General features: G+C 47.5%; 1 protein-coding gene across 7 annotated transcripts in view; it reads left to right on the top strand.

The window, feature by feature from the left end:
* The window catches only part of Foxn3 (forkhead box N3), a 355,035-nt gene that overhangs the window by 170,685 nt on the left and 163,590 nt on the right, over positions 1-20,760 (top strand). The gene's annotated exons all lie outside the window — the stretch shown is intronic.

The following is a 20,760-nucleotide window of genomic DNA, read 5'->3' as shown; positions in this document are numbered from 1 at the left end:
CTGAGATGCTGAGTGCATCAGCTGTAGATGATGTCATAGAAGGCGGTTGATAGTGTTTGCAGCTAAGCTTCGAAGACCTTAAAGAACACTTAGTTTGCAAAGTGAAAAATTAGGCTTTGTGTTTGCAAGGGAGAGTAGCCTCCATTCGTTTAGCAATGGTTCACCTGCTTGCAGCTGTCAGACACCTCCTAGACAGTCCACAGAAGGGGGTCGGAGATGAGGAGGCGCGTGTTAAACAGCACTTCCCATCTCGTGGGCCAGGCAGGTTATGTTTCAGGCAGTGATTCATTCGGGAAGGAAAGTCAAAGAGGGTAACAGTTGAATGGCTTAGGAAGGAGTGAGTGTGGCAGGCTTTTCAGAGGAACTGACTGAGCATGCCTTGGATGGCAAGTGGGCTAAAACCCTGCAAAGGCTCTGAGAGGCCAACAGCTGGGAATGTCCAGAGAGCAGCAAGAAGGCTTCAGGAAGCATATTAGAAACAGGAGAATCGGACATTTAAAGGGACTGAGCCTTTAGAGGCTTCTGAGTGGTGACAGTCATTCCTGCTTGTTTCGAGATCAGACACATTTGGGTAGGGAGGTAGGGGAGGAATTTGGCTTGAGATAGGGTTTTGTTGTTAGAAACAGAGTCTTACCATGTAGCCCTAGCTAGTCTCCAACTCACAGAAATCTACCTGCCTCAGCTTCCTGAGTGCTGGGATTAAAGGCTATCCTACCATGCCCAGCCCAGTGTCAGTGTTTCTCTCTCTCTCTCTCTCTCTCTCTCTCTCTCTCTCTCTCTCCCTCTCTCTCGACCCCGCCCCTTCCCCCCTCTCTCATGAGATAGTTCATAAATATCTAAGTAGAGTCATCAAGTTGAAGGTTGGATATGTGAACTTGGAGCTCAGTGAGAAGTTGGAGTACGGGCGTAAGTTAGGGACTCAGTGCATAGGCAATGGAAATGAGAATTCTTGGATTACCTTTCAACTGGAGAGAGGTCAGACCCCTGTCTCAGCTCTTTGCTTTCTGCAATAAGGATGCAACTTCTAAATGCATTTGGAATAGTCCTGTATCTCTGATATGATGAGAAAATGCACTCCAGTATACATCCATTTAGACCCCATTTAGCAAAGTCCCCTACCCCAAGACTTCTGTGAGCTCCCTGCCATCTGGTCTCTGGCCAGAGAAGGATTTTTCTTGTATACGTGTCTCCATAGCAACGAGTTTGCAGTTGATATGGAAAGTAAGCAGTTGCCTTAGCAACGGAGTTACTGATGTGGTGGCTCTCTTGTTTTCCTGGAGTGGAGGGTGAGCTGACCAAACTAGTTCAAAGCATTATGAAGGACTACACAGTCTGGCCCCACTGGTGTAAAATACTAGAGTAGCTTTAAGGGAGTTTGCAGTCCTCTCCTCTTCTGGAGGAAGGGCACTGTTGTGGTAATAAATCAGACAAAAGTAGTTGCTGAAATCAGACAAAAGTCATTGCTGTCAGTTGAAATAGATTATAGGTTTTCCTAGAGGAGTGGTTTTGTTTGCTTTGACAAAATGCTATAGCCAGAGCATATTTGGTTGCGAGTAAAAGAAGGACACCTCGGTTGGTTTAAGTAAAAGAATGTCTGTCCCATGGGTATAATAATCAGTCCAACAGGCCAGAACCCAAGAGCAGCATAGCACATCTCGGGCCTTCTGTGGCTGGAACTGCTCCTGTGTGACCACATGAACACTCTGCACCGCCTTCCTCTGGGGAGCTGGTCTGGCTTCTTTGCTGTGGCTCTCATTGTCTCCTAACTCCCCACCCGTGCGTTGCTGCACTGGAATGTCTGTGTCCAAGTCTGTGATAAGTAGTTCAGTCCCAATATTCGTGAGCAGGCGCCCACCCTCATCTTTGTATGGTGTGCTTGTCATCGTCTCAGATACTAAACAAGACTTGTTTTTCTCCTCCTGGGTCAGGTGTTCAGTCCTGAGCAGAGCAGGGGCAGGTACGTGATTCAGGATCGCTGTTGGGAAGGCTGCCTTTCTGGGGCTCTGTAGAGTGAGGCTTGGTGTGGTGACACCCATCTGTAATGTCATCCTTGAACTCTGGAGGCTAAGGCAGAGGGTGTCAGGTTCAGGGCTAGCCTGGGCTACAAAGTAAGACCGTATTTCCAAAACAAACAAACAAACAAACAAACAGCAAAGCACTCACTTTTGAGGTGTCCATGCTCAGGGCTTTGGCAGGTAGGTGTGGATATTAGCACACCAGGGAACTTGAGGATCTGTCCCAAGACACTGCTTCTTTACCATGCAGTGATGGTTGGATTTAGAGAGTCCCAGTGATAGACTGTCTAGATCAGGTCATAGGTGAGTGTGTGTGTGTGCATGTATGTGTGTGTGTGTGTGTGTGTGTGTGTGTGTGTGTGTGTGTGTTGCCTTGGTTACACTTGCCCACCAAGGGTGGCACCATTCCCTGGGCTTGGAGTCTGGGCTTAGATAAAAAGGAGAAAGCTGCCTGAGTACTCACTCAGCATTCTCTCCATGCTCTTGACTGTGGGTGTGACCAGGTACTTCAAGTTCCTGCCACTGGATACCCTGTAATGACGGACTGTGACCTGGAACTGTGAGATGAAGTGACCCCCCCCACCCCCAAATCCTTTTCCTCTAATTGTTTAATCACAGCAACTGGGAAGGAAACTGGGTCACATGCCCACGAGGCTTTCACTTTTCTCTCCCTCATTCCTGTAGACCTGCAGTGGCTGTCCCCCAGCAACCACAGCTTTCTTTGGTGTCCCCTTCTTCCTGCCAGCTGCCCTCAAATGTCCTATAGTCACGGGGTTGAGTGACTCCGAGAAATTAGGAACTCGGGGCCCCTGACCCAGGCAGGAATGAGTGCCAGCTGTCTAATACACATTGTCCTAGTCTTCCAGACCAGGAGATTGAGCAATCGTCTTGACCTCTGTGTACCAACCCATGTCATCATACTATTTTCAAAATGGGGAGAAATGTGATTGATTATTCTCTGCCAGTGACTAGTGATACAGAAATGTCACAAAGCTCTGTCGTCGAGACTGGGTGAAAATTAAAACAGACTGGGAACGCATTGGGTGGTTGCCAAAGGGTTGGCTAGTGGCCAGAGTTGCACGGATCGGAGCTTTGGAGGAGCAAATGCCCATCCTGGATAGTGTGTCACTGGAGGGACCTGAGGAGAAGGAAGGACTGCATTATGGGATGGTGACAGAAGGGTGCCCCTTAGGCCATCAGCATTGGCTTGGCCATAGAAGTGGCAATGACACTGAGTGTGAAATTGGGAACAGAAGTTTCCACAGGGGTCTGTTGGGGGCTCTTTGGAGTGGTGAGAGCCCTTTGTGTTTAGGTTCTCACAGCTTCCTAGCACCTGTAAATTAGCTAGCACCAGCTTTTTACACAGGGGAATCCGAGGTTCAGAGAGCATCAGTGACTCGCCAGGCTCTGGGCTGCCTTCTGAGACTTTATCTTCAGTTTTGAGGCAGATGGCTCCCGTGGGAAAGGAGCCAAGGTGTTCTGCAACCTCTTGAATGATGCACTGAGGAGCTGGGTCTCCATCCTGAAGGCAGTTGGGCTCAGTGGAGAGCCCATAGTTGTTCCTGAGTGCAGGGTAAGAGCATGGTGATTACCCTGGTGCCTTAGCTACAGCTTCTACATCAACAATTTCTGTTGCCCAGAAATTCATGGGGAAAAGACCACAGCTGCTACTGAACGCTGTCCCATAGAGTTAACCCGTATGGACCAGATTTCTTGCCTTTTTTCCTTTATTTCTTTTTTTGTAATCTATTTCTCTTCCGTTGAAAATGGATTTTTCTCCTGCACAACACATCCCGATCAGTCCCCTCTTCTCCCTCAGTTCCTCTCCACCTTCTCTCCCATCTGGATCCACCCTTCTTCTGTCTCTCATGAGAAAACAAACAGACCTGCAAGGGATAATATCAAATATAATACGGTAAGAGAAAACAAAAGCGAACACATCAGAATGGGGCAAAGCAAACGAACAGAAGGAAAAGATCCCAAGAGAAGTCACGCACATCAGAGACCCACTCACTCACACACTCAGGGAGCCCGTAAAAACACCAAGCTGGAAGCCACGATACATACACAAAGACCCAGTACGGTAAGAAGAGAGAAGAGAAAAATATAAATGAATAAAATGAAAATCTAAACTAAGATAATCTTCAAAAAGACAAGGAACCTCCAGAGTTGCCATTGAGTTTGTTTTCTGTTGGCCATCTGCTAATGACACATCACCTCCCCTTAAGAGTGGTTTGTTCCCCAGTGAGACTCCTGGAGGAAATCAAATTTTCATTGGCTAGCAGCCACCGGTTGGAGATGGCTCCTGGGTTAAGGATGGGGCATGTGTTCACTTCTCCTTTCGGCTCTAGGGTCCTGTCTGGTGCAGAGCGATGCAGGCCCGGCGTATGCTGCCTCAGTCTCGGAGAGTTCACAGGTGTGTCAGTGCTGTTAATTGAGAGGGCCTTGTCTCCTAGGTGTCCTCCATCCCTTCTAGCTCTTTACACTTTTCTTCACCCCCTCCACAGGATCTCTGAGCTCAGAGGGAAGAGATTTGATGGAAACAACACATTCTGGGCTGAGTGTATGGACCAGATTTCTTTTCAAACCAGGAAAAAGCCTTCAGGAGCTGGTTTCTTATTTTAACTATTTTATCCTTATTTTTCTTTAATAATGCTCATTTTGATTGATCGTGGATTTGTACTGTTGGTTTGAATCCGTTAACCTCTTGACTGCTCTGTGATCTGTGGAGCAATGGAATGAGCCGCCATCAGCACCGCTGTCTGTCTGGGCTTGGTAGCTTGTAGGTTCTGGGGTTGATTGGTTTTCTTTGACTTTATAGGTGAGTATAGTGGCAATTACCCTCTTGTTCTTTGGGATTGAGCCATGCTTACTGGGTTCTTAGACTATGGAGGTTTTTGCATTGACTACTGTGGAGGACACAAAGTATGTAATCCGGTTCTTGTGGGATGCTTTGGGGGGTCACCGTGGATGCTTCTGTCTTCAGTCCCACACCTGATCACTTATTAAAGTCCTTTGCTTCTGTCTCCTGAGTGACTCTCCACCCTTCCCAAGTGCACTATCCCTCATCTCTAGCTCTTTGAATCACCTACCGAATTCTCCTGCCTCCCCCTGTACATATCTCAGCACGCCCAGCACAGTTCAGCACAGCCCTGTTACCTGGAATGATGTAGCTTGTACCAATACTGGGTTAATCCAGGAAGGCAGATGTTGTATGGGAATTGGGCATTTTCTGTGTGCGCACGCTTGAGTGGAGGCCAGAGGTTGACTTCAGGTGTCTTTGTCAATTGCTGTCCTCCTGTGTTTTGAGACATGGCCTTCCACTGAACCTGGAGTTTCCTTGAGAACCCCAGGGACCCTTTCGTCTCTGCTGGGATTACAGGCCCATGCTACCACGTCCCGTTTTTTAACATGAGCGCTGCGGAACTGAACTTGGGTCCTCATGCTTGCGTAGTAAGCACGTTAGTGACGGAACCACTCCCTGGCCCTAGAGATCTGTTTTTATGAGCTCCTCGGATGATTATGCTGACGTTTGTAGAACAAGGAGAAACTTCCGGGGTTCTGAGTGTATTCTTTCTACTTTAAATTAGGTGTGATTTTAATGACATATAGTGAGCTGTAAAGGATTAATATAAATATCATATGCATCATCACATGTAACCTATGTGGTTTTAACTGACTCTCCCACCCCTCCTCAGCCCCATGGTTGACTATTTTACAGCAAATCCAAGACACCCCGTCACTGTATCAGCATGCATCTCTATTATCAGAGGACTTAAAGTCACACGTTGCCACATAGCAACCATGACACCTAACTCCATTCCTGTTTATCATACAAAATCTTAGTGCGAGAGCGTACCTGATTGTTTAACAACACAATTTTCAATTGCTTTGTTCAGATTAAAATTTTTTTAAAAAAAGTTCTTCCATGACCTTGGATGGAGTCACCTCTTGATGTCTCCTTGTTCATTGATTGCCCTTGCTTGCCCCCAGCACTTGAAGGAAGCTTGGCTCCCCTCGCCTCTCCCAAGTCTATTATCTCCTCCAGGCCTTCTGCTCTGATCAGGAGCCCCCAGAGGCTCTGCCAAATCTTGCTCAGACCTAGTTTATTTAAGGGTTATTTTCTTTTTATTTGTGTATACGTGTGGTGTGATTGTGTGTAAGTGTGTGCGTGCGTGCGTGCGTGTGTGTGTGTGTGTTTGTGTGTGTGTGTGTTCTGGAAGCTAGAAGAGGGTGTTGGATTCCTCGGAACTGGAGTTACAGGCTTTTGTGAACCACCGCCGTGGGTGCTGGGAACTGAACTCAGGTCCTCTGCAAGAGCAGCAAGCTCTCTTAACTGCTGAGCCAGCTCTCCAGCCCCTCTCTCCCATACTAAATTTATTCCACTCCCACACAGTCTGCCCATTATTTTGCAAACCTTGCAGTGACTTATCTGTCCTTTCCTTCTACTTCTTTCCCCACCTGAGGGTAGGAGCTGCATCTGTTTTGGGTCCCTCTTGGGTATGAGACCAAGTATGAAACCTGGCAAATGGTAGGTGCTCCATGGAGGTGGCTATTTTGTTTGTTTGTTTTTAAGTTTTACCTAAATAATCTGTTTTGATTTGATTATTTGATTTGGTCTCTGGCTTATCTTTAAGGACTTGCTCCATCTGTAGAGATACATTGGAGAAATTTCCTTCCCTGAAATGAGATTCATAATAACAGTACTGGTATCACTCCTAAGTGGTACCCTAAAGTCGTTTTGTTTTGTTTTGTTATTCGGGGCAAGATTTCTCTGTATCGCCTTGGAGCCTGTCAGTAGACCAGACTGGCCTCAAACTCACAGAGTCCACCTGTTTCTGCCTCCCAGGTGCTGGGATTAAAGGTGTGCGTGACTCTGTGTGTGCACTGGCCTTCTGTCAGGAGATCCGGGTTCTGGAGCTGACTCGGTTGGATGAGCTCAGTGATCTCGGGCGAGTCCTTGGGACCAGCCACCTCTCCTGTTGCCTGTGTGGTACAATCAGCAGGTGGGACCCCTAGCTTAGATAAGGGCAGTGGCATCAAGAAACTTCCTCTTTTCCTACTGGAGTTCTAAAGCCAGCTGTCACCATGTAGGTCCCCATAGTATACACACTCATCTGGCCAGATATAGTCCGGTATGGCTTTTGTCCTTTCTGAACGCGCCCCCCCCCCCATCTTACTCTTTTTAATTACATCTCCCTTATGGAAGGTCTAAGACACGCTAGGTGATGTTGGGCCCCGAAAGTTCCAGGCTGGACCTCTGTACTGCCAGTTCTCCTTTTGGATCTTGGTAGCTGTCCGTCTTTCCCTTCTGCCTCTGTGAGGACAGGCTTGTGCTGTCCACGGGTGTGGCGTTGAGTTTTCTGAAGGCCATGCTGGCTGACCTTCTCCCGCCTGTGTGAAGTCTTTGGCTGCTATGCTTTGTGCTGTTCATTTGCCCTGCTGTGGAGGGCTTGGCTGCCTTTTCCTCATGGGTCCACAGGCACTGGTGATGAGCAGGGAGAGCTGGAGGTGCCCTTGACCTGGTGCAAGGTGCATGCTAGTCTGGGCATGGAGCTCTGTCTGGGACCCTTGCTTATCTGCCCCATTCCAACTGTCCTTTCATCATTATTGGAAAATGACTTTCCAGTGTGCTAACCTGCTTCCTCCCTTAATTCCTGCCCTCACTCCCCCCGTCAGGGCAAGATAGTAGGGGGAATGTCTTGCCCTTTTGATTGGTTTGCAGATTTTCAAAGGAGTTATCCTATTCTAAACACCCAGAAAATGACCCCGCCCGAGTCCAGGTCCACTGAATTTCTGGGAAGGCACCCCTTCTGAAACTGTGTACTCACTACATCCTGGGTTGCTTTTGGGGTGCCAGGGTCACCTGCTTCCTCTGACCTCCATGCCTCCGCTGTGCTGTCCAAGGTCAGGGCACTGAACCTGTAGGATGTTCTTTGCTTTCTGGATACAGGCTTGCGTTAGCACTCCAGAGTGCGCTCATTGTCCAGCATCCCCACAGAGGTGAATTTAATAAAGGTGCTTCATGTGGAGTCGGGGAGCATCTTCTTCCACAGACTGTCCTTTGGGGTAGGGTGGGGTGGGTCGTGAAGTCACGAGATCCAGCTTGCACAACCGTGAAAGCCGGAGTCAGATGGACTCTTGGTACGGAATGGAGGGCCTGGCCGGAATTCTCTGGAGTTTTGAATGCATTGAGTACTTTGTTCTTGATGATACAATGTTTGCATGACCTCAGTTTACTGAGCATCTGAAGGCGCTTTTGTTGAGTTTGGTAATGGCTTGTTATTTCTGAGAGGCACTTGTGCTCTGGACCTCAGGCTGCTTTTGGAGGATGGGGCTCACTCCTGTCTTTGAGAGGCAAGGCCCAGGCAGGGCTGGTCCTGGGAAGCTGGGGCAGGTTCATTCATTGTGGCCTTGTTAAGGTCTCAGAGCCGGGACAAAGGCTAACTGAGGTACCCATTGACATCATAGCTGACACTGGCTGCCATCTTCTTCCAGCGTCCCTTCATCCCTGCCTGTTACAGGGCCCTCCTGGCTGGCATACCCCACCCTAATCTCCAGCGCAGAGGCTGGACTAGGCTTTCCCTCCCCCCCCCCCCCAGCTTCTCTGTCCCTGTATAACGTAGTCTCTTGGCCAGGCTGCTCCTCTTGGTCAGCAGCCCCTGTCTTGCTCTCTCTACCTTTTTCTGCTCTCACGACCTGGCTCAGACTGGCCATGTTCACTTGACTCTTCCAGAAGCCTCTGGCTGTTCTCTCCCTCATATCTACATAAACTTTCTCCTCCACCGGACCTAGGAGCAGTCATGTCCTCCTTTTTATTTCTTTGTTTCATCCATGACTCCTTTCTCTTAAGTTTTTGTTTGGTTGGTTGGTTGGCTTTTTTTTGTTTTTAACTCAGTGGTGGAGATGTGACCAAAGAGTCTGAGCATAAGTAAATACAGTTTCCACCGTACCAGTCCGCTGGAATACGGTAGGCTGAATCCATCCTTCACCTTAGGGGCTGGAGAGCGAACTTCCTGGAAGCAGTGGCTACTTCTGCTCACCCATTCGGAAGCTTTCTGGAATAGTAAGTACAGGGACTGTTGAGAAGTTGGACTTCAGAAAGCTGGGTTGGCCTGTGAGAGGGTCTGCTTGCTCCTCTGGGAGCTCCCATGTTCAGGTGTTGCCCGCCTCCTGAAGAAGCGCTGAAGGCCCAGGACTCTCGGTTTCTGAAGATTTGGTCAAAGCAGCTGATTCAATTACTCCGGCGTGTCTTTGGACCGTTTTTATTTTCTTTAATACCTGGTATTTTATTTTGCTAGGCTTTCCCCCCTAGAATAAAGGCACATTCAATAATAAGAATTCTCTACCACCTAATACAAAATGATACTGCTTGTCAGTTTGAAGAAAAAGCAAATTGTCTGCTTGGTGTTTTGGGATTTCCTCTTTTTTTCCCCCCTCCCTCAAAAAGGGAGAGGGAAAGCAGCTTAGAGAAAATCCCTGAACATCGTCTCCTGATTGAAAAATATATTAGTGGTTTCTCAGCTCTATCATTTTCTTAGAGTAGCAGTTTTCCTCATTTAAGAGAATGCATTTCTAGCTTTCTCATTTTTGAGAAAGCAATACCAGAACAGATTTTTTTTTTTTTTTTTTTTAGGGTTTACAAATTGGAAAAAAAAATCTTATTTTATAAAATTGTATTATGGTGGGGGGTTGCTGGAGAGATGACTCAGTGGTTAAGAGACTGCCTGCTCTTCCAGAGGAACTGGGTTCAATTCCCAGCAGCACCCACATGGCAGCTCACAACTGTCTGTAACAATCAGTTCCAGGGGATCTGACACCTTCACACAGACACACATACAGGCAAAACACCAATGTGCATACAATCAATAAATAGGTAAATATTAATTTTTTTTTTTTTTTTTGGTAAATTGTGTCATTGGAAAGAGCGTTGCCTGAACGAGTGCCCCAGCCAGCGTGGTTTCTGTGAGGCTCCCATGGTGGATTTGCTAAGGTGACTCACTGAAGCTTTCAGCCCACACCTGTGTGGCGGAGCTGGTTACATCATCAGCAAGCTCCCTCTAAACCTGTACCCCACCCCACGCCCCATACCCGCTATCTGCTTTGATTCTTGTTTCTCCTTGGAAGGCACTGACGGGGCCTGGCTCCATGCTGCAGGGTTCGCCATGTTCCAGTGTACGGCTCTCACTTGCCTTCTTGGCTTGACGTCACTTTGTTGTGTCTCTCCAGGCCAGTTCTTGCCTATGGGCCCCACGGAGAGCCCATCTCTAATTAATCTGTTTCCAATCTTAAGTTCCCTGTGACTTTGGCACTGATGACTGGCTGATAAGTTTGTGACATGCTGTGTCGTGCTCTGCCACTCAACAGACTAAGATATCACAGATGGTTTTGCGGAAGGCGGACATTGGAGCGAGGGGCACAGGTCTCAGTCGGCGGCTCCTTGGGTGACCGTGCATCCTTGAGCTAGATCATTGCTTTGCATTTCCATCGTGATGTGGGAATAATGGTTCTCTCTCATGGTTGTTTAAAGAGTGGGATAATAATACAATCCCTGCACTACAGTAGACATAGTAAGTACCACATTTATGGCCAAGTGTGCGTGCGTGCCTGCGTGTGTGTTTGTGTGTGTTGGTGCTGTGGGTCTAATATCGTGTCCTTCCAAAACTCATATGGAGATTCCCTAAGCTCTAATGTACGTTTGAGGTGGGGCTCTCAGAGGTGAGGTCAAACGAGGCTACAAGAATGGTTGCTTTTGGACTGGATCAGTGGCTTTGTAAGTGTTAAGAAAGCTAAGGCTGGTTTCCTTACAAAAACAGGGAGAGGATTCCCTCTGGCCTGTATGATCTTGTGCACATGCACAGATGGAGGCCATGTGAGGACAGTAAGATGGCAGGCAGCTGTCTTGGTGCCAGGGAGAGCGTTCTTATCAGCAAGTAGATCTGCCAGCTGGACTTCAGCTTCCAGAAGGGTGAGAAATCTTTGTTGTGTGTTCCGCCCAGTCACTGTGGCATTTTGTTATGGCAGACAATACAATGGGGCTCACCTTTGCCCTAATTAGAGGCCACTTTGTTGAGATGATTATTCCTCAGGTCTGCTGCATTCCACCAAGGAGCGGGTGGCTGGATGCCTCGGGGATGCCTCAGTTTTTCTCCAGTGAACACTCATTAAAAACAACTAAAAGATAAGTCTGGGGTTGGTTATCCCCCCAGACACGGCATTTGGAGATCGGAGTGTTTGGCTCACTTACTCTCCATGTTTCCTGTTGCTTTGGGGCAGCCAGGTGTTTGCATGTGAGCCTGTATCCATGGGCTTGCGGAGTGGAGGAGAAAGGACGGCAGGATCCAATTTTCAGTGTTCGGTGTTTGAGCTCCTTTGAAAAAGACCAGCCATGAGGTGTCTAAATTAAGTTCCAGGTGGTAGGCTTAGACCCAGAACCCTGTATATAGACATTGGCCATTATTCCCTAGTAGTTTATAATGCTTATAACTTTATATTCTACTTCCTTGTCTGTCTATCTGCCTGCCCCCCTCTTTCTCTCAGTGTGTGTGTGTGTGTGTGTGTGTGTGTGTGTGTGTAAGTGTGTGTAAAAGTCAGACGCCAACCTGGATGTTGGTCCTCACCTTCCACCTTGTCTGAGAGGTTCCTGCTGTCTGTCTGCTGGGCTGTGTTAGCTAGTGTAGCTGGCTCTTAGGTATCCAGGGGTTCTCCAGTCACTGCCTGGTTACAGATGCTCACACTACACTGCACATTCGGCTTTTACATAGGTTATGGGGATTTGAACTCAGCTCCCCATCCGTGCACTGTAAGTGCTTTTACAAAGCCCTCGGGTCACCTCCTCAGATCTCTACCTCCTTTTAGTGAGGGTTCCCACACGGCCTAAAATAACATTGCAAACAGGCCGTTGAAAATAGACAAACCCAGCAGAGACCAGGGAAAGCAATGCTCCGAATTACTAGCGCTGGTTTATTCTTTGAGATTGAGCGTCTTGCCAGCCAAGGCAAAGTACACAGTCGTCTTCCCAGGCAAAATGCACAGAATTCACTGGCATTGTTCCTTCACGGAACGTGAAACCTTTACAGCTCTCGGGGTGCCTTCACTGTTCAGGAGGTGGTCGACACGGCAGTTCAGTCTGGCCTTCTCTGTCGCTGTGGACCCTGACCCTGGCACCTTGTCTCAGAAGTTCCCTCCTGCCTGCGCAGGACTCTGTCCACTATGGGACTCTGGGCTGTGTTTCTCTTTGTCTGTGTGCTCCCATATTGCTTCACACTGTCATTTACAACTAGATGAAGCCACCCTGCACTCTTTCTGCATGACGTAGGGGCGTGGCTAATTCCTGAAGGGCGGTTTGCTTGTTTGTTTGTGATTTTTTTTTTTTTTTAATCAAGATTAGAAAATGGTTTTCTAAGAGGTCATATTCTGTTTGGATGATTGGAAATCTTTAGCTTTTTTTTTTTTTTGCGTCTTCATTGCCACCATCTTGTGTGTAATGAAAGATGCCCGACCATCTCATGATACCAGTGGGCAGGACTGGTTGTCTGGTTTCACTTTGAAGGTTTGAGTTCTAACCCTGATTCTGGCTTGACCCCTTGATAACCTGTGTCTTTTTTTTGTAAAGTAGACAGGTCAAGGAGCATGGATCAGCAGAGTTCATCTCTGGTCCTGCATCCCATGCCCTGATGGGCTTTCCATATCAGTCATAAGGCCCTCGGAGTCTCATCCCTGGAAAGCCACCAGTGGGCCTTTAGGATTGGTTTTAGAGAGAACAAGCACTTGCCATACAAAGCCTTTTAGCTTTGATGACTATCGCGATTTTCCTCTTATTGTCACTATAGTAGGCTGAGGAGGGTTCACTTACCTCCACATTCAGATCCATCTGGTGGCTCAGAATGTGTGACCTTATTTCATAATGAGGTCTTTGCCGAAATGATCAGTTAAAATAAATTAGACTGGGCCCAAAGTCCATGACTGGTGTTTTTACAAGGAAAAGAGAGAGAACCCAGGGCATGAAGGCACCTGAGTTAGATCCCTACACACCACGTGGTGTGTCTCTCACAGTTTCTCTTCTGACCTCTGTGTGTTCTGTGGTGTGCCTCCTACCCCCAACAAATGCGTGTAATGGACACAGAGTGGAAGGTGATGATACCACAGAAGATACAGCCACACCCACAGGGCACCAAGTCTTACAGAGGGCCACCAGGAACTGGGAATTGTCCTGAAAGATGGCCCCTAGAGCCTGAAGGAGCATGCCCCTGATGGCTCCCTGATTTCAGATTTCTTTAAGCCACCGAGTTAACACTAATCAGTTACCAAAGTCTACAGAATTTGTACACTCAGCCTCTATTTTTATTTAAAACACACAGTCGCCTCTACTCCCTGGAGGCTCATAGGTCACTCCACACATCGTCTAGAAAAGCCCAACATGTCTGATGATGTCGTCACTGCCACGCATCGTGGAAAGAACACAGCATCTCTCACTGTTGTAAAAATGCAGACATTGATTAAAAAAAAAAGCCTGCTTTCCCAATTAATAGATGAAAGCGTATGAATCACTTTATGTTTTTGTGAGACATATGTTCAGCTCTGACTCCCTGAGGTCTTATTGAAATCACCAGGAACCTGGCCTCTGCAGTGTAATTTCACAGATGGTGCGGACTCCAGCCAAAAACGAGGAAGAAGGGGGAAAGACTGAGCCCGAAGCGCTGAGCTGGCTTGAGTGTTACAGCAGGAGGGTGTCGAGGGGACATTTGGGTGGGCACCTTCAGAACACTTCCCCCACGTCTCCTATGCTAGATCCAGCAGGCAAGTTCCTTTGCCATGGCAGACTCCCTTTAGGGACAGTACTGTAGAAGGATTTTATTCAAGGTGACCTCTAAGATTTTGCTCATGTTTTCTCTGCAGCAAATACCTCTTTGGGGCATTTTTCATGTTACTCAATGACCTCCCCTTCCCATGAAGTGGGCGACCATTGTCCCACTTTATACACGTAAGAGACTGATGAGGTAATGTGTCACATGGAATCCGAACCCAACTCCTTCGAAGCCTCAGTATGTGTCTAGTCCCAACTCCAGAGAGCAGTTGTATCAGGACGTTGGCTTAATATAAAAATGCAGATGGACATAGATGCCTCTTAGAGAAATAAATGGTGGGAGAGGGATGGGAAGAGCTTGAGATAGACTGGGGTAGATGGGAGGTGCCCTACTGGGGAATGGCACATTGACATCTTGACATCCAGGCCTACAAAGTTAGGGTGTTTTCTGGAAGAGCTTCTTGAAGACTAGAGCATAAACAGGAGTGGAAGGTGGCAGGGTGGTGGTTGGGCCATTCGGAGGTCCAGCTATGGCCGTCGATTGGATTCCATCAGGGGTGATGTAGGTTGATTATATTAGCAGCAGTGGGGAGGGGCAGGTGGTTTCAACCGCGTTTGTAGAGGTTGATGTCCCAGGTACTGTTGGTGGGGTGGGAACGATGGGGTGGGCAGACAGGGAAGGGGAAGAATGTAGGACCTAGTCTTTCGGTGCCGGTCACAGTGAGGACATACCATGGGAAGGAGCAGGAGGAGAGTGTTTGTTTAGGGGGTTCCGGAGAAAGGTGAGGGTTGTGGCCTGGTTGTGGTAGACCAGAAGGCTAAAGATAGCAGGTGTGTGGACGCTGAGCCGCACCAGGGAACACTTTGGGAGTAACTGAAGGTCATGTGAAGGACTGGATCGAGCTGGTTTGACTTTGATTTAAGCACACATTTGCAGATTGCAGGTGCCAGGATGCTTGGACTCGGTTGCACATGTCACACGGTTGGGGTGCTGGGCAGGGGTACAGTGAGCTGGGGGAAACTGTTTATGTACTGGGTGTTGTTGGGAATGCTTCATGAAGCTAAAAGCAAATGTGTGTTACCCATGTGGCTGCGGGCCCGCAAGGGGCATGGCCCCTTCATCAGTTACCTCAGGACCAAATGGCGAGACTACTGAGTACTGTTACACAGCAGTGTGTCCCAGTGGCAGTTCTGATACCTTTGTATTGAGTCTCTCAGAAAATGGATGTTCTCCTGTGGCAGCCATGTTTGACTCCAGCATCAGGCACAGCAGGGGACAGATGTGCGGAATGCTGGGAAATCCAGTCACCACAGCTGTCTGAGGTTTGTCAAATATTCTCAGGAAGGCTGACTGCTTTTCAGCTCCACAGTGAGTTTGGAGTTGAGACTGTTGGTCGGCCTTCTGTCACTGGAACAAAACACCCAAGGAAAGCTTTGTCTTGGGTCACAGTTTTGGATGTGGTAGGCCGCGATTGACTGAAGCCATTGCTCAGGGTCTGTGGTGAGTTAGCACATCTCAGCAGGAGTGCGGTGTGAGTGTGTTGTGAGCAAGACTTCACTTGATGGCTGTCAATGAGAATCTCATTCCCACCCCCATCCTTGGGCCTGCTTCCAGTCACCTAACCTTGTAGTAGGCACCACCTGTTAAAGATACTCCTATTTCTCTATAACATTGTCCTTAGAGCAGTTTTCAACACACAGGCCTGGGGTGGGAGGTGCATTTAAGATCTAAAAGTAAGCCTTGAACGAAGTGCTTTGGTATTCTTGGGAAAGTAGGACTTAACAAGAGGGATAGGCTATAGAGAGGAGCCTTAGTATGTGAGGAGCGTGGAAAAAGTACCACTCAGCACTGGAAGTAAGCTTGAGGTCTGGGTGCTGGTTGCCCTCTCTGCAGAACCGAGTGTGCAAATGGTTTGTGCCTCTCTCATGCCTTAGAGCAGCCATTCTTCATGGGAGGTGATCTTGTATCTCTGGGACACGTGGGCTATACCAGTGGCCACATCCTCTTGAGGCAAGCTCTTCCCAGATGGGCTTAGTGCCTTTAAATATCCAGGTAGGAAGGTCACCTGGGGGGGATGTGTAAGACCCTCCCAGCAGGCATTTTGAGAGTAGTCTAGAACTGGTCATTTGTCTCAGAATGTAGGCATGGTCCCAGTGATGTGAGAAAAGCCAAGGCCTCGCTTCTGCGCTGCGCTTACCAGTTTTATCTTCATTTTCTTCCATTTCCTAAAGGCAGAAATCCTCAGTGGGCCCCCTCTCACAGTGATGGGCATGAGAATGACACCTTTATTTCAAGGAGAAATGACTTGAGTGTGAAACATTGCACTGCAATGATGGGAAGTCTGATGTCTGATCACTCAACAGCAGACAGAGCTGTATGCTTTAAGTGCCTCTCCCAGGATTCCTCCCATGCTGCCAGGGTTGTCCCCAGACATGTCTGGCCCTCAGAGGAGTCCTGTGGGTACACGAGAGGGAGTCTGTAATTGCAGAAGTTGAGGTACTTCCCAGCTAAAGTGGCAGACATGTGGGCACCCTGCTTGTCTCAGCTCCCACCCACAATATACGCCACACTTGTAGTATCCTGGCGACTCGTGGCAGTCCGCATAGTGGGTGGATGGTGTCCCAAGGGAGCCGAGACTGTCCCTCCCTCCATTTGTGTGGGGGGCAGTTTTCTGCTTTGACCTGGAACTCTTTCTTATTGTTGAGGAAAGAGTAATCTTGGTGCCGAACAAAAGAACACACAGACAAAGCGAAAGTGATTCAGCAGGGTGATTTCTTTTTGCAAAAGGGATGTGCTAGCACCCAAACGGGTCTAACAAACAACGCTCACCAAAATGGCTTCCGTGTTTTACCCCAGTGGAAGTGGTGACTGCATCTGATCTTGGTGGGAGCTCAGCTTCATGGTCCATCGTGATTGGCTAACTAGCACAAAGGAAGTGAGTTGGTTTCAAGAGAGACAGGGCCCTTCCAATAACCATTCCTCACGTCGTTGTCCAGTTGGTTAGTTTGAGCACAGTTAATATGAGTACTGCAGGTTGGATGACTTAAACAATAGGATTTTTGAGTTACAGATTGTTCTGTTCGTGTACAGTATAAAAAGGCCAGAGGGCAAACTCTGGTTCCCTTTCATTGGGAGCCTACCATCTTGTATTGAAACAGGGTCTTTCTTGGGCCTGGGGTTTGCCAGATGGGTTGGGCTGTGGGCAGCAAGCCCCATATCTATCTGTCTGGACCTCCCTAGGGATGGAGTTGCATGCGTGTGTCTCCACAACTGGGTCCTGGGAACTGAGCAACGTCCTCATTATTGTGTGGTGAATACTTCTACCAACTCAACTAACCCCCCCTTTTATTACGACAAAACCAGATACACACAAAAGTTGGAAGAATGACTCTTCACCCCTAGGAGTTAAGCATGGACCTTAGGAGCAGACACTGCTCTAATTAACCACAGCACTCCTATATGCTCAAGGACGTTTAAAGCACCTGCACATCTGTGCCATATTCAAGTTTCTCTAGTATCTTCCAAAGTCTTCAGTGACTTTCTGTTGGTGTGTGTGTGTGTGTGTGTGTGCGTGCGTGTATGCGTGCATGTGTGTGTGTGTGTGTGTCCAAATGCAAGTGCAGCTGTTTTCTTATGAACTTGAACTTGAAATGAGGTCTGGATAATCCCAGGTTCCATTGGTTTCATTTAAGCAGTTGACAGGCAATGCCAGCTGCTACCTAACCCACCAGATCCCTCTAGGCTGTCCCCAGTTAAAGAAGCAGAGCTTGCCCCAGGTGGGTTCCACTGGGTGATATGCTTTGCCCTTTTTACTGTGCATACCATGGGGACCTGATTGGGGACTATGCAGGCACCCATTGGTGTCTACTGCCCAAATCATTTCAAGAGGAGTTGCAAGATGGCCCCTGCGGTGACTTCTCTTACTAGCTGATAGATAGTTCTTAACAAAGAACTGTAATGATCAGTTTTTACAGTAAAGGGTTAGTACAATAATTGCTCCTAATGGGAAATACATCCCTCTCTGTGACTATGACTGTGGACCCATGGGGTTTTCTTCAGTCACTGTTTTATAATCAATTGCAACCATTATTTTGATGCTCAAATTATCCCAAATTTGGCCCATGAGACCCTTTCAAGCTGCATTTTATGCCCTTTGAACATGTCCCTTTTAGTCTTTACCTACTTACGTGTTTCCTGAGCTTATCTTACATTTTCTACTTCAAGACCCAAAATCATTCAGTGGTGCAGATACATGGAACAGATAAGTCTTATTATTAATCTCTTATTATTCTCTTTTTGTTTAAAGTGTGTGTGTGTGTGCGCGTGTGTGTATGTGTGTATATGTGTATGTGTGTGTATATATGTGTGTATATATGTATATATGTGTATATACTGTTTAAAGTGTGTGTGTATGTGTATATGTGTATATGTGTGTGTGTTTCATGGGTCTCAAGCTGGCCTTCAATTTCTAATTCTGGGGATTACTGGTGTGTGCCACCAAGCCAATTCTCTAGCTCCTAAAGTTAAAAAAAAATTAAAATAAAATAAAAATCTTTTAAAATCAAGTCCATTGGGACATAATTTACTTATATATATAATTAAATTTCACTCAGGGGAGATGTTTTGACTTGGGCTGGAGAGATGGCTCAGAGGGTAAAGAAGTCTGATAGAGTTCAATTCTGGTACTCACATTCATGGTAGAAGGAAAAATTGACTCCTGAAAACTGCCCTGCACACTCCATAGTGTACACACACACACACACACACACACACACACACACACACACACACACGAGAGTAGTAAGACTGTTATGTGTACCCACATATCTGCACCACTGAGCCCTCTCACCCAGCATTTTTGTTTTGTTTTGATTTTGCAAATGGTCAATGTCCCTGTGTGGACTTATAGTTCAGTTCTGCATTTTGGGGGACTCTGATGTGCATGTATTGTGATATCCGTCTCTGTCCACCTCTTGGTAGATCCTAGACTGTTTCCAGTTTTTAGATATTATAAGTAAAGCTTCTTGGAACATTCTGGACCATGTCTCTCTGTAGACCTAGGACTTTATTCACTTGAGAAGGCCTTAGGAATCTGTTAGGTGGCCCATGTAATAATGTATGTGTAACTGTTTGTGAAATTGTCACACTTGTCTTACAAGCTGGCGTGAAGGTTTGTGTACTCATTCAGTGCTTCACGTCCTGATGAGCGCTCACATTGTCTGTGTGTACTCATGGTGTCTTATTACTACCATTTGTGTTGTCATGTGTCTTGGGCTTTCTCTATGGTTTGAATAGGCAAACATTTGTGTGTCAAAATCAAAGCATACATGTGAAGAAATACCAACTTTGGGTTTCCTTCGGTTCTGCTATGGAACATGGGATTTGAAAGATTGGAGGCTCTGTTACACACCTGTTGCGTGCTAGCCTCTGTTACTGATCATGAGCAAAAATGAAACAGGGGTACAAGAGAGATGGCTCAGTGGATAAGAGGTATAGTCAAAAGGATCTTAGTTCAAGTACCCAGTACCCATCTTAAAAAGCCAGGCGTGGTCATGTAAGCCTACAACTCCAGTGCTGTGAGGGAGGAGACAGAAGAATGGGCGTGGCCTGCTGGCTACCAGCATAGTTCCTGTCTTAGGAGAAAAGTCAGCAAGTGCTAGAATCCTTCTCTCACCCCCATGAGAGCCTGGGCTCACACACCTGCATATACATGCTCATGCTCATGCAAATCCCCGCCACACACACACACACACACACACACACACACACACACACACACCTGCATATCCATGCTCATGCAAATCCCCACCACACACACACAGACAGACACACACACCTGCATATACATGCTCATGCTCATGCAAATCCCCGCCACATACACACAGACACACACACAGACACACACACACACACCTGCATATACATGCTCATGCAAATCCCGCCACATACACACAGACACACACAGAGACAGACACACACACCTGCATATACATGCTCATGCTCATGCAAATCCCCACCACACACACACACACACAAACACCTGCATATACATGTTCATGCTCATGCAAATCCCCGCCACACACATACACAGACAGACACACACACACACACACACACACCTGCATATACATGTTCATGCTCATGCAAATCCCCGTCACACACACACACACAGACAGACACACACACACAGACACACACATACACACACACACCTGCAAATACATGCTCATGCTCATGCAAATCCCCGCCACACATACACAGACAGACACACATGCACAGACAGACAGACAGACACACACACACACACACACACACCTGCGGGAAGAAAAGGGAAACACCTTTTGTAAGGCTTACAGATGAGTTAAGGGAACACTGGTCAGTGTTCACTGTCCACACATGGTGTGTGCCTCCAGGAAGGCTAAGGCTGTCTAAGGCTGTCCTGTATAATTCTCACCCTGCTTTACCAGGAAAAAGGGCATTCCACAGACAAGCTCCTTCTCTTCATGCTGGTTGCAAAATACTTGGGTGTAAAATGTTGTAACTTGAGGGCTTGTACCAACAGGCTCAACCCTGAGAAGTTAACAGCACCCACTGCGGGAAGCTAGGGTTCCCAGGAAGCCCTCTATGAGCCTGCACTTAATCATTTGGCTTCGGGTTAAGACTCAGAGCCTTGGTCCTCCCAAAGCCCTGACTGAAACATGCCTTCAGTGTCTTAAAAAGTAAGCTGGATGTGGTGGTGCCTGCCTCTATAATCCCAGCACTGGGGAGGCTGAGGCAGGAGGATTGTTGGGTGTATATCACTGGGGTGATAGAGTATGCCCGTCAGTGGTAGAGGACTAGCTTGGCATGTGCCTCTAGATACCATTCTTTGCACTGCAAAAGAGAAAGTAGCTTATTTGCTTCTTAGACTTAGTCAGACAGACAGATAGACACACCCT

This window comes from Phodopus roborovskii, unplaced genomic scaffold, assembly GCF_943737965.1.
Source record: "Phodopus roborovskii unplaced genomic scaffold, PHOROB, whole genome shotgun sequence".
NCBI classification, from domain to species: domain Eukaryota; kingdom Metazoa; phylum Chordata; class Mammalia; order Rodentia; family Cricetidae; genus Phodopus; species Phodopus roborovskii.
The sequence above is the reverse complement of the archived record's forward strand: the minus strand, read 5'-3'. Positions and strand labels throughout refer to the sequence as shown.